We start from the raw sequence: 17330 nt of genomic DNA on the forward strand, positions 1-17330 counted from the left end.
TTTCAAGGAAAATCCAATACATACAGAGACACTAATATATGAATGGTCGTATTAAAACAGTAAAAATATGTCAAAAGGTGGTGAATATATAAAATAAAGTGATCATACAGTGATATTTTAGATTTTATCACAAATGGAAGATACTACATTGTCTATTGTTCCAAAAAGAGTTCTGTGGTGGCAACAGTCCAAAATAAGATATGGAAAATTGAAGATGATGAACATTCCACAGAAACTCCAATATATACAGAAGACGCGAACATAGAATAGCCGTCTCAAAATAGTGAAAAATGTTGTCAAAAGGTGGTGATTTTATTAAAGTGATCGTACAGTGATATTTTAGTTTTTATCACTAATTGAAAATAGTGCACATCTATTGCCCCCCAAAAGTATAGAACAAATTAGACAAAGAATTCAAAGATGTCATCAGAGGTCCGATCCGCCCAAAATTAAATCAAACATGATGCTTAAAGCTCGGGTGTAGACTTCAGAGGTTTGATCCGCCGACCATCGATATAACATTTCGGAAAAAACCTGATGATTGAAGAAGGAGAGAATTGTGTAATTTGCTAATTGCATCAATTCCTCTCTATGAAGCATATTGTTTGTGTCCACACATCTCAAAACGGTGTTAAGCCTGGATGACATAATGTGTAATATTCAATTTTACACACGCCTACTAGGGGAGTAAATGAAATATTGCAGAGCGCATTGAGCGTAGTTAACCCGTGGAAATGTTCCTATCTATTTAAAAACGCACTTACACCATGACAACATCCAACAATTTTGTCAATGCATCGTGTAGGTAAAGAGATAGCGTTTAAAAGATTGAGCCTTTATATAGCGCAATTATACCCAATAAACGTGCTCAAAGCGCTTTACAGGGGTTCCCTGGCCAACGGCAACACTTAACGTGTAGGACGCCGAGACATGACGCCTGTTAGGCGATATTACATTTTTTTTCGGACAGAGGCAACGGTGTTAACGGCCAGGAACTTATTTTTACACCTGCGTACGAAGAGAGATTGTGAGTAAAGAGCCTTTTCTAAGGACTCAACTATGTGCCGAGCGAGGCTCGAACCTAGGACCTTCCGATCCCACGGCGATTGTAATACCACTAGACCACATAGCCGCACAAGTTTAACACTTGAGTAATACACTTTGTACTCTGACAAAACACCTTTGTACATTTTGGCCAGGAAGCTTATATTCCTCATTCTGTCGATTGAAATGATTCACAATTAATGTATCATTCTTAAATCCAGAAATTCATTAAGAGTTTTGAGTATATTTATTTTATGTGTGTGTGGGGGAGGGGGGGGGAGGGGGGGGGGCGGCGGTGATTTTGGGAGTTAACGTCTTATGGGCAAAATATAAAAAAGGCCTTTTTGTCAGTATGCTACAGTTAAGTGCAGAATGTCTGCAATTACTTTATACAGAGTATGTTAAGTGGGACCATCCAAATTCTTGCGCTGGGTTGGGTCGTAGGGTTCAATGTTACGTCCTACGTCTTACGTACCTACCGACTGCAATAAAGGTCGGGTATCACAATAAACTTCCTTCACTAAGATGCTGGTTTCATGGCATCAGTAGTAGCATATAATTTAAAACCTAATAAAACCTAATGATATTCACTGTGCTTTTGATAAGAGTAAGGGTACCAACTCTACTCTTGTGTTAAGTAACCCTACAAATCTCTTTATATAATATCTTCCGTCTGCTTAAATTTGTTTTAGTTATTCTGAAATGGGTGCCATTAGTGTGTATCCCTGTTCCCCGTGCGGCTATGTGGTCTGGTGGTATGACACTCGCTGTCGGAACGGAAGCTCCTGGGTTCGAGCCTCGTTCGGCGCATAGTTGAGTCCTTGGAAAAGGCTCTTTACTCACATTCTCTCATCGTACTCATGTGTAAAATGAGTACCTGGACGTTAACAGCATTGTCTCTGTCTGAAAAAAAAATTTGAATATTAACATGTCCTGTCCTACATGTAAGGTGTTGCTGTTGGCCAGGGACCCCTTTGTAAAACGCTTTGAGCACTAAAAGAAAAGGGTTAAGCGTCCGTTTATCCACTCTTAACCTTTTACAGGGAGAGGTTTCGCATCATTTCAACACGTACTATCGCACGATATAATTAACAGAGCAGGAACCGTGAAGTGACCGGCGCTTGATCGAAGACCGTGTCGAAATAGGGTTCAACAGTCGTGACGTCACTTCCCTCGTAATGACACATAGTATCTTATTAACTGGTTCTAATCTACCGGAACAATGGCGAATGCCCTTATGAAATACTTCTCCGACGAGCATAAAAGTGTATCCAGAGGAGAAAAACATTACAAAGCTGATCATGTTTTGACTTTTATACATTCTGATCACATGACATGTGAAAAAGTTCTAGCCACCATGAAAAATAAAAAGTACCGATTTTCTTTGTTTAGAACCAAGCTGCTAGTTTCTAGGCAGACGTGACATCAAACTATTGAATCCTATTACTGTCACTGTTTTCTTGTTAAAATCGATTGTCGTTAGGGGGGGATGTCGTACCCACCGTGTTGATCTGTTAAGATGTCGGAATAAACATGATATAGGAAATTGAATTTAAGTCAAAATGACAAGAAATGGAATATCTATTGAATGTTTTTGAGGTTTATGAACAGATTCTGATCGTCTTCAAATAAGTCATTTTCTAACTCAAAATTACGTTTCAAAGTTCTCTTTATCAGAATCAGATTCACCCCAGCATAATAACGTGTTGAGATGATAAGTAGTCTTTCAGAGCCACCCACCAGCGAATGGGTAGCTGAGTCTGTTAGTTCTGGCGGAAAGTACTTTGCGATAGACTAGCGTCCTATCCAAAGGGTAGTAAGCAATTGCTATTGTCCATTTCACGCTATTGAAACCGGGATAAACTTCGGCTTCATGGGCCTAATGGCTCTGACTGACTATTGGTCATTGATGTGGAAATATAACCATAGAGGAAATACATCATACAATAGTTTTAAAGTTAAAACGCGACTCATTGGAAATCGAATTCTATGTATAAATCCCAATCTTACCGTTATGACTGTGGACATGAAATGCCGGTTTGTCGGTAATTATAACAGATAGTTTTATTATCAAATTGATGGTTACTCGTCGTTTACTGGCCTACTTAATTATTAATTGGCGGTAAACGATATTGGCGGTAAATGGCGCAGAGACGGGGTGATATATCGAGATGTGACTGTACTTTAAAATGACGAATTTGAATTGTACACACTTGATGGATTATTACAGCCGACATGACGGATCTTGTTTGTGCTCTTGGACGTTAACAGCCGTTGTTTCTGTCGGATAAAAATTGTAATATCCCCTTTTAAAATGGCACATCTCGTCCTGCATTTTATATAAAATAAATAATTAAAATTGAGCTTTATATAGCGCAATATCAACTAAATGTGCTCAAAGCGCTTTACAGTGTGTCAACAGCAACATTTAACATGTAGGACGGGACATGACGCCTGCTAGACGATATTACAATATTTCGGACAATGACAACACTGTTAACGGCCAGGTTAGTTATTAACAAATTCTCCCCACCACACGGTTACACGGTTAAACGGTTACATTTATTTCGTGTTAATACGATTGATCTGGCGGGAGCACGGGTGAGTATCCTACGTAAACGCAAAGCATCAAAATGCTGCTCTTCCAAGCTCACAAAAAAGAGCTCAAAACAATCCTACTGTATGAGGATTTGAACCAGGTTCCTTTGTGCATAATATTATGTATATTGTCCTATCAAATGAGCTAACTACCAGGACCTTTTACCAGAAAACATCAATAATATAGAAGCTGGTATATTATGCTATCGCTTTCTTTTTCTTTCTTTCATACTGATGATCCGTTTCCTTACGAAACTAGGGTTCACGTACGTTCTACCGTCCAGACTGCCCCGCCCCTCCATCAACACATTCATACCACATGCCACATATCATTATTACTATCGTACTCAGAAAAAACGCGTTTCTAAAAGTTTTGGCCAGAAAACAGGTCCTTCAAATTTCAATGGATTAAAATAAACTTGTCAAAAAAAAAAAAAAAAAAAAACAAACAACCCACCCCCCCCCCCTCCTTCCAATACAAAAACAGAAGAAAAACAAAACAAAACAAATACAAATTATTAAACAAAACAAAAACTTCCAGACCTGAGATTCCTCGAAAACTTCAGTGAAGAGTTTTTGACAAGGTGAGGGCCATTATAATCGATCTTTACATGAAGGACGAATTTTCTGGCCAAAAATTTATAAATGTTTTTGTTGTTGTTGTTTTTTTTATTTCAACCAACGCCAGAATAACCACATCAGCCCTTTTTCATTTGTAGCGTCAATCTGGTATCATATCCAAAACTTTACTGGTACGACAACTCCGCCAGGCCGGGGAGAGCGTGACTCTAATGGATGAGCTATAGATAGTTCGAAGATGACGTCACTCAGGTCTTTGTTATTGTTTTTTGCCATCCGCGTTTATGAGTAATGCTCACTGAACTGTATTAACCCGACCGGAGCATACTCAATGTCTCAATCGTTTCTATGTTATATGTTTGTGATGAGAATATTGGCTATTAAGCTTAACTGCTGGTCAAAATTACTTCGCGATGGTGGCGAACGAATCGGCGATCTCAAGAAGTGGGTGAGAGAGGGATCTAGAAATGACTTTGGGTTTGAAACGAATATTTTTGTGTTCGTGGATAGCTCACACGGTAGAGCCACGCTCTCACCTGCCAGGCGGAGTTGTCGTACCAATAAGGTCGCAGGTTCAAACCCCACCACCGCCGCGAAAAATTTTTTTTATTCTCTATTGTCTTCTGGCACTTTTCTACTCACTTCATATCTTGTTGTTACCTAACATAAGTGCCTGCTCCACTCGCTTTTCTGAATTAAAAATTCACCCCATACACCGGAGCATACTCAATGTCTCAATCGTTTCTATGTTATATGTTTGTGATGAGAATATTGGCTATTAAGCTTAACTGCTGGTCAAAATTACTTCGCGATGGTGGCGAACGAATCGGCGATCTCAAGAAGTGGGTGAGAGAGGGATCTAGAAATGACTTTGGGTTTGAAACGAATATTTTTGTGTTCGTGGATAGCTCACACGGTAGAGCCACGCTCTCACCTGCCAGGCGGAGTTGTCGTACCAATAAGGTCGCAGGTTCAAACCCCACCACCGCCGCGAAAAAAATTTTTTATTCTCTATTGTCTTCTGGCACTTTTCTACTCACTTCATATCTTGTTATTAACCCGACTATAAACGTTCATGGATACACACAATTTTGTGTGTTGGTCCGTTTTACTGCCGGATGGCAATGTTATGAGCTTCTTAGGCAAGTGCATACTATCTATACAACTAAGTGTGGACGTCTTGTAAAGCGCTTTGCTACGTTTATTGAATGTGTAAATGGTCAAGTATTTAATTCTCATTTGTTAAGTTAAACTCTACGTTAAATTTCAAGTATCAGGCTCGATCTGACAGAGGCTAACACCGTCTGGAGACGACTGTCCACATTTATGTGTCTTCCGCGACTCGAATTGAAGACTTAACCAGACACCTCAAAGAAAATGTGGGCACGTGCATTGCTCGGAGAAAGGGCTGCTGACGGCCAGTGGTGGCTCACGCCGTTCGTTCGTGCCTGGCCGGCTGACAACTCATCGTCAGCTCACACCTAACGATTCTGACAGAATCGAGACTCAGCAACGAGGCATACGTGATGAAAGCAGATAAGGTAAGAGATAAAGGGAGCGAGAGCGAGATATGGTGATGGTCGTGTTTATTTGATTTCGTTTCGTTGTTTCTTTATTAGGTTGGAAATGAACGCAATATATCATATATTATTGCCTTAAATCCAAAGAAAAACCCAATCCACCCCCCCCCCCCCGCGCCCCCCACTAAAACGCCACTCTACAAACTCAAACATCTTCAACACTCTTTCCGAATATGTGTGAACACAACAGATTTAAAAGAAGATTATCAAAATTCTTCAGCTTTAACATCAACAATGGCTGTCCAATTCAACAACTCTCTCCGCCCTCGAATACAAATTTTAATACTCAGAATTGAGTCGACTTCGAGTAACATTCAGATTCAGAAATATCGAACATTTTAGATAGCACAATAACCACAATTCAACTACTCAAAGGGCTTTACAAATTCTAAATACAGGCTATCTAATCGCTTTATATTATATCAGGTGAAATAAATAAATTCTCTTGATTCATCCTCAAAGGGAAATTTGTCATTAGGCTCTGTTTCACAAGAATAGCCAGGCGTCAGCCTGTAGCGCCGCAAAGTGAGCTGCGTCGAGGGGATTTGCTCAAGGCCACACAGAAGAGTCAAATTCTGTAACTTTTGGGTATGAATAAAAGGCACACTCCCCTCTCCCCCCCCCCTCCACCTCCCCTATTTCTATTATTGTAAGTGAGAAATGTGCACTAATCATTGATCATAAATATTTGAGAAAAATTTTTTTAAAACCAAAATCTAAAAAAAACCCATCAAAAAACAAAAACAACAAAACAGCATGAAATTGGGCACTGCACAAGCAAGAATTCGAAATATAAGGTCCTTTGTGCCTCAAATTCGTACAAATATTGAGGTAGGTTAGATCTACAGTTTGTGTTTATCGTAAAAATTATATAAATGTTAAGTGTATATAGATCTATGTTGCTTTGTTTTTATTTAATTGAAGGAAATGAGTAAAAAAATCTAAAGTGAAAAAAAATAATTTTTGATTGAATAATGTCATACTCTCTAAGAACTCATTTTTGAATTCACTTATCGTCATCAAGTTTCCTTGACAAATAGACGCTTAGAGACAGCAATTCATACTCGTCTATCTCATCAAATAGAATATGTAAAGCATGTACGACGTCATTTTCAATTACTTTGGACGAAAGGTCGACTGAAGTAAAACATGAACTCTCTGACTTCACCTTAACCCTCTCCTTACCAGCTATTATCAGAATTTTACCCGAAACTTCACACTCACCCAACACAAAAAGAGATTTTTCAGACAGATTAGAAAATATGCTTGTTTTGTTCAGAAAAATGAGCTCTGCAACACAGTGTCGAGTTTTTATAGCTATAACTATAACAAAATGAAATCAGAATAAGAAACTTGCTGGTTATACCGTAACGAATGTGACGATTTTCCTTTGGATGATAAGGAGAGGGTTAAGGTCAAGGTGAGTAGAACACGTAACCACTATATCACCAACGAAACTGCATTCGGCGTCATTCATTAAAAATAATAATCTCGAAATACTCGTATGTATTATTACCTACCAAAAAGACGAAATTGCTTATTTTTTTTAAAAGCTCTTAAGACATGCATACAAACGTTAAACAGCACAACCAGTAAGCAGGGGAATGTGGAAAGAAGTGGAAGGTGGAAAACAAGCACAGTCGATTTCCGTAACATTAATGAATAATATTTTTGTAATAATATCTTCTTTCTATAAAGTAAAAATCAAGAGGCTATTTTAACACTCGTCTATAGATAGCTTTAAAAAAATAATTTTCAAAAAATGATTTAGAGGTTCTTCGCATGAGACTAACCATGTTGCATTATATAAGGGACAAGAGGGAAATAATTAATTAAACGCGTTGAGCAAGGTGGATGCGTGAAAACACGATATAAATGCTCATTTATTTTATTTTAGAGGATTATAGGTACACAATTGGCACTAGTCCACGCAATCGCATGATCCGGATGCACTCTTAACGCCAAACCTTCCATTCACTCCCCCCACCGTCTCTCCCAAAACCCAGCAGCAATAAGGCCAAAGAATTATATCAAAGAACTCTCTGATGATAATAGCCAAGACGTGAATAACACAATACGGTTTATTTCTGTGTTTATAGGTAGAACATTTGGTGAAAAATCTAGGCCAGGCATATGGGGCATCAACTTGTAAACTACTGAAAAAACACCACATTTTTTTATTTCGCCGGAAAAATATTTACTTCAGTGGGGGAAAATGTGTTTTTATAAGAAGAACATTTCTATAGGACTTTACCCTAAGGCCCCAAATTCCTTTACATCAATTGCATAAAGTTTGCACAGTACATTATGTAAACGTATGAATCGCAATGCCCACTTAAGGGGGCTTAAAACTCTTCACAAGTATACCAAAGCCAAATTGAGAAATTAGGCAAGGAGCCTGTACTGATGCACGTTAAACACGAGAAAAAAAGTGCGTATGAGACAGTACCAGACAAAGCAGAGACGAAAATACAAGAATAAAACACCATTCCCCAAAAATCAGCCTGATCTTCTGGACCAGTCAAAGCACACTCGTTTTTTATTTATTTTATTTTTCACTCTACTTTGTCTGTCAACCACATTTTTTATTATGCCCAAGCCAGCAACAAAATGCTCATTTCAAAATAAAACGTAGAAGTTGTCAGGCCAATATGTAAATAGACCGTTTTGTCCGAGTACGACAGTGTTTCTCAACATCGTAACTCAATGTACAGAGTATGTGTATATACCCATCAAAACGACCACCTCACCACATCCTAAATCTCATAACACAATAATATTATAAAGTTCTTTATCTCAAATGTCATCATCAGTCGTGTTGAGTCATAACACTAGATAGGTGTTGATCGTGGAATAATAACGAAGTACGTCTCGTCTTTGGTGAAAGTCGAGTGGTATAAAGAATATGATTGATGAAGGGATTGATGCCAGCGAGTGTGTGTGTGTGTGTGTGTGTGTGTGTGTGTGTGTGTGTGTGTGTGTGTGTGGTTGTTTCAGACGTGTTTATTTTCGTGTGTGCGGCTATAATGTGGTCTTGTGGCATGATATTCGTTTAAGAAGTTGCCAGGCTTCGATACCAGTAAGGGGAGACACTGGGTGGCTGCGAATCGGCTTCTGTCGAGGAGCTGCCTCACGGCGAAGGCGCTTCATCAGTGGGGACATTCCACCTGTCCTACATGTACCCGATGAGGGCAAGAACTCGAAACCACAGAGCATCTAGTTGAACGGTGTGTTGTGTCGATGCTACCGGGCGGGTTCGCGACGGTGCACGAATGCGGACAGGACTTCGCTGATTGGGTCGATCGTCATAACATAGCAGAGTGAGAACCATAAGAAGCTGCTGCTGCCTTAGCATCGGAAGGTCCAGGGTTCGAGTCCCGATCTGAGCAGTTCATAGTTAAGTCTTTATTCACCTGCTCTCACCGAACTCAAGTGTAAAATGAGTACCGGACCGTTTACAGCAATGTCTCTGTCTAAAAAAATGTACTATCGACTAACAGGCGTCATTTCTCGTCCTAAATGTTTAAGTGTTATTATTGGCTAGGGACCCTTTGTAAAACGCTTTGAGTACGTTTAGTGGATATTGCTCTGTATAAATGCTCCAGTTTTGTTTGTTTGTTTTTTTTTTTGTTTTTTTTTTGTTTTTTTTTTTGTTTTTTTTTTTTGGGGGGGGGGGGGGGTTCTAGTCAGGATGTGTGGGGTTATAAATTGAGATAGATAAGGTAAGTCTCAATGAATTAACGCAGTGGAACAAATAAGGTATTACATGATAGGCAACAACTCTAGTTCTGTTCTGTTAAGAATTCCAGTATATTTCAGTTTCACAATGCCCACTTAGGGGGCTTAAAACTCTTCCCAAAGATGCCCAAGCCAAATTGAGAGGAGCCTGTACTGATGTAAGATAAACATGAGGTAAACAGTGAAGGTATTGCTTTTTAAATTTTTAAATTTAAAAAAAAGTATTTATTTATCTATTTTTATTTTTTTTTTTTGCTTAAATCGTATTTTTATTGTTTGTAAGCTCAACATTTCTCACATTTGCGTTCAAAATGGCGTTATAATAATATGCAATATTTTTACTTAATAAGCAGTTGTAAATTGTTGAAATGAAATAGCAAAGGAAAATGAAAACCTAACAAAACTTTACAGGATTGCGCACGCTTTGGAAAAGAATCACATTGTCTAGTCCTACATGTTAAGTGTTACTGTTTGCTAGAGACCCATTGCAAGCGCATTCAGCATCTTATGTGGATACTGCGATATACAAATGCTCACTTATTATATCATTATGCTTATGTGACCGACAGTATCAAAGTGGTATTAATATTATGTTTGGGTGAACCTGGAAATGAAGTTGAATTTAATGTTTAAAACTAGGACAATTCGAGTTATAACACATCCCTTTATTTTGGGGAGATGAATAAAAGACTTAGAATTCCTGCTTTTGAAATCTAAGATAAGACCCCAGTGAGAGCGCGCATTGGGAACGAGTTCATAATTTAAATTGCAAGAGTTCCAAAATCTTATTTTTATACCTGTCCAATAACCTCACTGACCCTGTAATATTGTTTATTAAAATGTATTCTTCTTTATAATGAATGGTTCACGACTTTAACAATTTGACATATTGAATTATCAAAGTGGCGGGAATAGCATTGCGTATAAAAATCTAATTTTAGTAACACACTGGAAACGTGCAAACAAAATTAAATTTCTTTATTCCTCATTTCCTATCATTTTAACCGAAAGCTGATGTTTTTCGTCTTGTTAATTCCGACACAATAGATAAATAAGTAATTAAATAAATAAATATATAAATAAATAAATAAATAAAAGTTGTCCTCACCAAAAAGTAAACATATGACTGTCAGATGATCAAGACTTACATTTAATATTCATTCAGGGGAACTGGAGAAAAACCATGTCATTTTTGCATGCATTAGAAGGTACAAAACTCGACAAAACACGTATTTTTATTTTTTGAAAAGAAAACTTTTATGCCAAACATCGATAAAATAACTCTTAACTTGTCATAAAAATTTCAAATCTGACATCTCTTGAAAGTCTAATGTTTGAGAGTTTTTGACAAGTTGACGGTTTTTTTAAGATCAATATAATTTGAATTACAGTTATTTTTTGGGGGACAAAATTGAAAAAAAATGTGTTTTTATTAAGGCTTGTGTTCTTTTAACTCCATTGAATTATTCGTAGCTGCGATGCATAACTCATTCGTTTTCAAAACTCTCCTCTTCTCTAAAATAATTTAAGAGAACGCTGAGCTCTAGGAATTCGTTATGAACTTGTAATTGGCTTCAAATTATTTTTATTGCAATGGAATTCGTGCGCCGAATCACGGAGCATGGATGCATCCGCTCGGGGAATAAATCTGAAAGTTATAATTTCATCTTCGTTTAATGAGACAAGTTAAGTAGAGAAGATGCATATTATTCTGAAATGGGTTGATTTATTTTTCACACTTTTAAAATGCTGAGCTATTTCGAGTGAATTTATGTCTTGTTATGAAATTACTTTTTTGAAGTTGGTGTAGCTAGAAGCACACCCGCTTATTAACGCGATCTGACTGGATTCGACGGTGTGTCGATAAAATAATACTTGAGCATTAAAAAAACAAACAAATCTCGGGCATCTATATAGAACAATTCCATTAATTGTGCTCAAATCAAAAAGGACAACTTAGTATGTAACGTGAAACATGACGTTTTTTAGGGCGATATCGCATTTTCCCACCGACTGGGACAGGTACTCATTTTATATCTAAGTCCGATGAGAGAATGTGAGTAAAGTTCATTTTTCAAGGACTCAACGATGCGCCGCTCAGAGCGGAACTCAAACCCAAGCCCTTCCAATCCGAAGGCAAGTGTGATACAACATTTTCACACAGCAACACACAATATATAGATTTACCACTTATCTGTTCCGAAAAAGGGTAAAGGAATTTCTTTTAGATCTGGCAAGCATGAAAAGGAACTGGACACTCTACTCCATAAAAGGTTGGATGCCATTTCCGTTTTGTGAAATACCAAATATTTTATAAGACGAGTTGATCAAGTATCTTAGGCTTTGTCCTAACATCTGGAGGATCCAGGTTCGAGCCTCTTCTTCGTCATTTTGATGGGGTTTTTTTTATAATTAAGAAAATAATCCGTGATCTATATTATTTAGTCTGACACTTGCATAATCTTGGGGGGTTTCTTGTTATGTTTTTTAATTTCCGTTTTCAATCTAAAACAGGAAGAGAGATTTTACTAAAGACTGATTTAGATAATCTAATAGTGTTATACTTTATTTATTTGAACAGATAGCAAGACTTTTGTTATATTATTATCATACAAAATTAGGAAAACATTAAAGTTTAAAGATGCTTATCTTCACTAATGACGATTTTTCTAATAGCTTTTAGACTATTCCCGGTCATATCAACCAAAGGAGAAGGAAACGAATATGAAATTTAAATATAACAAGAGACCTGGCGTGAAATAACGTTGGCAAGGATCGAATAGTGTCATGGAGAGTGAGAGAGAGAGAGAGAGAGAGAGAGAGAGAGAGAGAGAGAGAGAGAGAGAGGGAGAGGGAGAGGAGAGAGAGAGAGAGGGAGAGAGAGAGAGGGGAGAGAGAGAGAGAGAGAGAGAGAGAGAGAGAGAGGGAGAGAGAGAGAGATGGAGAGAGAGAGAGAGAGAGAGAGGATGATAGACAGATAGATTGATGGATAGATAGGTAGATAGATAGATAGATAGATAGATAGATTGATAGATAGATAGAGATAGCTAGAAATGGGAGAGCTAGAGGGATGGGAGGGTGGGAGAGATAGTACACGATAAGCAATAAATGACAATCATAAACAACTAAAGTCAGCATGTCTAAAATAACCTGCCACTATTTCGTCTATTATTGTTCACACAGGGGTAATCTCGGCCATTACGTACTCACGTCAGAAAGGTGAAATGGATTTGGTTATCGCGAACATTTAGAAAATTCGGGATTTCCTTCATTAGCCCTTTACAGCCGAGATTCAACTGTAAACTTTATATATTATGTTATTATCAATGGAGTAGCTAAAACAATATTTTAACAGCGTGAATAATTCCCAAATAATGTGTTAAAATCGCTTTACAATTGTACAAATTCAACACAAACACTGAACATTTAGGACGAGGCAACACTCCTGTTACTCGCTTTTACATTATCTTTTTATTTTTCGACAGGAACAACATCGCTGATACTGGTCAAGTACTCGTTTTTTACTTGAATATCGCGAGAAAAAGTGAGCTAAGAATCTTTTCGGAGACGACTCGGCTAAGCACGCCCTACGCTGGAGCCTCAGTCCAGGATCTGAATATGACACAGTTAGACCAGAAATTCATTCAAGTCTTCAATTCGAACTAAAGACGATTTCTTACACTGTAAATTATGATGAAACCACAATCAGGCCAACTAGCCATTTCTCTCTACTCTCGAAACGTCAAATCACTCTCTCAGTGGTATTTTGGAGAAAAAAGGTTGTTTTTTTTTTAATAGGCGATCTTGGGGGCAGCGTGGCTCAGAGGTATGGTCTTTGCCTCGTACCCGAAAGGTACCGAGTTCGAAAGGTATCCGCCGTTACGCTGTGTGGCCTTGAGCAAATCACCTTGCCTTAGCTTAATTTGCGGCGCTGCACTACGGCTGACGCCTGGGTTGTTCCAACATTCCCTTGAAGTAGACCCTACAGACAAATCTCCCCTTTGAGATTAATCAAGGGAATTTCATTAATTTTAAAATTTTATTTATTTATTTAAGAAATCCGTAAACATTTTTTGGGAAATGTATATGTTTAAATTGAAGAAAAAACGTTATGCACACTTCATCTCGAACTAAAATTGTTCTCAGGTGGAAAATATCTCAAAACAAATGAGACATTGAGAGAAGTAAACGTATTATGGATTAGCACTAAGCTTTGCCAAAAATGGGTTAATATATATCAAATCTTGTAGCTGAGCATGAGATATAAATCATTAACAACGCAGGAGTGTTGCCATAGAGACGGCATGTTATTTTGACAACCTCGATCAACTTCCTGGACCAGGCTACAAATTCCTCCGTCTTCTTTCCTCTCACAAAATACATTTTGTTCGTTTTGGCCAAAAACTTTTTACCCCAAATATCTTTTTTTAAAAACTCTTTTCCCCACAAGTTTTATCTTTTAAAATTCTTACTTTGAGACTACTGTTATTTTATCAGTCTTGTCGGAGTTTGTCTTAATCAGTCAGTAGTTTGAGTTAATTTTTCTGCCAAAATTAAAACAATGCATTTTTTCCAGTGTACAATATGGAAGCTTTAACTTCTTTGCCTTCCCCATCCGTCCCTATGGATTATTTTATCAATTCTTTTATCAAGTGTTTGGTAGCAAACTCTACATGACAGCCGGAAGCCATAACAGTGATAACGGTTAAGATCTCACCTCTCCAGATCCAGCCTAAATCTGGCAAAAATATTATTATTTTCCAATTTTGGCCAGACATCTGTTCCTTCAAATATCAAATTAAAATGACTCTAAACAAATTTTAAAAGTCCCAGATGGACAATTTAAACGTTTCAAGTTTGAGACTTTTGGATGAGTTGGTGGTCATTTTAATTGATCGTTTATTTGAAGTAAAACATTTTTTGCCAAAATCATATTTTTTTTCTAAAGTCAGCACGATCCTACATGAAATATTTCCTCTCAATTCAACAAGGTGAATGAACGAAGAGCGAAAGATAATATTATTATTATAGAAAAAAAAAAGATTATAGTATGATGATGATTCATGTTATATTCAATATCATCTGTGAAAGAAATATCCTACGAGCGTATCTTTTGAGAGGAGACTGACTTTCAACGTTGGTGAAATAATCGGCTTGCCTGTTTGGTCAGAAGGAGGGGGTATAGGAAAAGGGCGAGGTGGAGATGAAGGTAAAGAAGGAAGCAATAAAGAAAGATGGAGAAGAGGACGAGGAGTGGGATGAGGAGGAGGAGGAGGAGAAGGGGAGGGATGAAGAGGGGAAAGAGGAGGCGAAGAAGAAGTAGAAAAACATGGAGGAGAAGTAGAAGAAGAAGAAGAAGAAGAAGAAGAAAGAAAGAAAGAAAGAAAGAAAGAAAGAAAGAAAGAAAGAAAGAAAGAAAAAAATGAAATAGAGAGGAGACGAAGAAAGAAAACAGCTATAACATGAACATCATTCCATATTGAAATGGTCACAATGGCATATTATGAAAGGCCGAAAGGTATTGCTTGAATGATGACAAAAATACGTAATATAAGTGTGTCAATAACTGATTTACTGTAGGAACGTCATGATATCAATAATAGAGATATTTTTGCAGATCATACGTATCGCGGTTGTCAATTACCTTCCTTATAATATTGTGACTGGGTGTGTTTGCTTGTTTGTTTGGGCTTTTTCGAGTATAAATATCTGTTTCTATGAGTGCATAACGACTGTGACAACGCTGAGAAGCCCCAGATTTGAGAGTTTTTGCCAAGATGAGGGTAATTTAAATCGATCGATATTTGAAGGACGTGTTTTCTGGCCAAATTTTCAAATATTGTGTTTTTTTCCAGAGTACGGCAGCATGCATTGTAAAAAAATGTTCTTACTTACCTCCCTTACAATGTTGTAATTAGGTTCGTTTGTTTGGGTTTTTGATTTTCGAGTGTTAATCGCTGTTTCTATGAGTGCATTATGACGACAATGCAGAGTTAAATGACTGTGTTGTCAATTGCTTCCCTTGCTGAAATTGGATTTTCTGTTTGCTTGGGTTGTTTTTTAAATAGTTTAAATCTCTATCTCAATGAGTGTATAACGACAATGAAATGCATACTTAAATAACTGTTGATTTCTCCCTTTACAATGCTGTAATTGGGTTTTCTGTTTATTTGGGGTTTTTTTTCTAAGAGATTAAATCTCTGTCTTTTGAGTGTATAACGACAATGACAATGCATACTTAAATAACGGTTGTCAATTGCTCCCTTTACAATACTGTAATTGGGCGTGTTTGGGTTTTTTTACGAGTTTAAATCTATGTAACTATGGGTGTATTATGACAATAACCATGCGTTATTATGTTGGCAATTGTCAATTACCTCCCCTATACAATGTTATAATTGGGTAATGGATGCTATCCGTCAAGGATACACTTTTGTAAGACCCATAATACAGCACAATATGAAAATTTATTAGAGCGATGACTTTCAGAAAATCCTGTAGACAATATTATCCAAAATGATATCTAATTTTGCACCGCATTGTCTATTTAACGTTGTAATCAAATGTCAAATTTGGCGGGGTTTTTTCAACAAGGAATAATTTGATATGGTTGAAATTGCTACACGCCTGTCGCTGTGCATCGACAAAACATCTGTTTTTCATTTTTGACCAGTAGACAAGACTTATAATTCGAATATCGGTCGATTAAAATGATCTCCAAATTGTAAAAAAAAAATAAAAACCGCAACCTTCAAAGAAGTGTCAGGGTTGAGATATTTTGGCAAGTTCGAAGACTTCTTTTTGTAATCCTTCAGAACCATATTAAGGCCCCTGGATATGGAGTTTATCCCGGTTTCTATAGCGAAAATGGACAGTAGCTTCGACGCTAGTCTATCGCAAAGTATTTTCCGCCATATCTAGTAGACCCAGCTATCCGATCACTGTTGGGTGGACAGAGAGGTTAGAGGAAGAAAAAAAAAAACCCAACTTGACTCCCGTCTCTCTTCACCCGGGATCGATCCAGGTACCTTTGGGTGTGAAGCGAGTGCTCTACAAATTGAACAATCTTGGCACCCTGGAAGAATTCTTAATCGATCAATGACGGGAGGAAAAGAATCCTGACCAAAATATTTTTTAAGTGTTTAGACAGAGAAGTGTTTATATTTAGAATGACTCAGAACTCAGAATAATAATCAAAAATGATATTGTTATGACATTACTTTATATATGTCGTGAAAAGTGTTTATACCGTTGGTTAAAAGGAGGGTTTTGCTCAGAAAATTCACAGGTGTATTAACCTCCCCCCCCCCTCCCCCTTGCATCCCATTATCCATCTATCTATCTATCTGTTTATGTATCTTTATCTATCTATCTATCTATCTATCTATCTATCTATCTATCTATCTATCTATCTGTCTATATATCTTTATCTATCTATCTATCTATCTATCTTTCTATCTATCTATATATCTATCTACCAACCAACCTGGCTGCCAGACTACCTACCTATCTCTCTCCCCCCCCCCTCTCTCTCCCTCTCCCTCTCTCTCTCTCTCTCTCTCTCTCTCTCTCTCTCTCAGCCTCTATCTCTATCCCTCTATCTCTATCTATATACAACGCGTCTTTTTGTCTATTAAGCTGTCTGCCATTTTAATCGATCAACTGATAGAAACGTCTAAAGATTTTCCAAGCAAAATAACTCTTTAAAATACATTATGCCAAAGTACAGCTGAATTAGTTCCATTGGGGATAAATGTCAGAAAATATTTTTTTTTTCTAAATTGGCGATGA

The 17330-nt window shown here is 37.4% G+C and overlaps 1 protein-coding gene across 10 annotated transcripts in view; it reads right to left on the reverse strand.

The window, feature by feature from the left end:
• Positions 1–17330, reverse strand: part of LOC144970415 (basement membrane-specific heparan sulfate proteoglycan core protein-like) — a 255662-nt gene that overhangs the window by 171437 nt on the left and 66895 nt on the right. The gene's annotated exons all lie outside the window — the stretch shown is intronic.

This window comes from Berghia stephanieae, chromosome 4 (assembly GCF_034508935.2).
Source record: "Berghia stephanieae isolate SIO BIC M18660-M18661 chromosome 4, UCSD_Bste_1.3, whole genome shotgun sequence".
NCBI classification, from domain to species: Eukaryota; Metazoa; Mollusca; class Gastropoda; order Nudibranchia; family Aeolidiidae; genus Berghia; species Berghia stephanieae.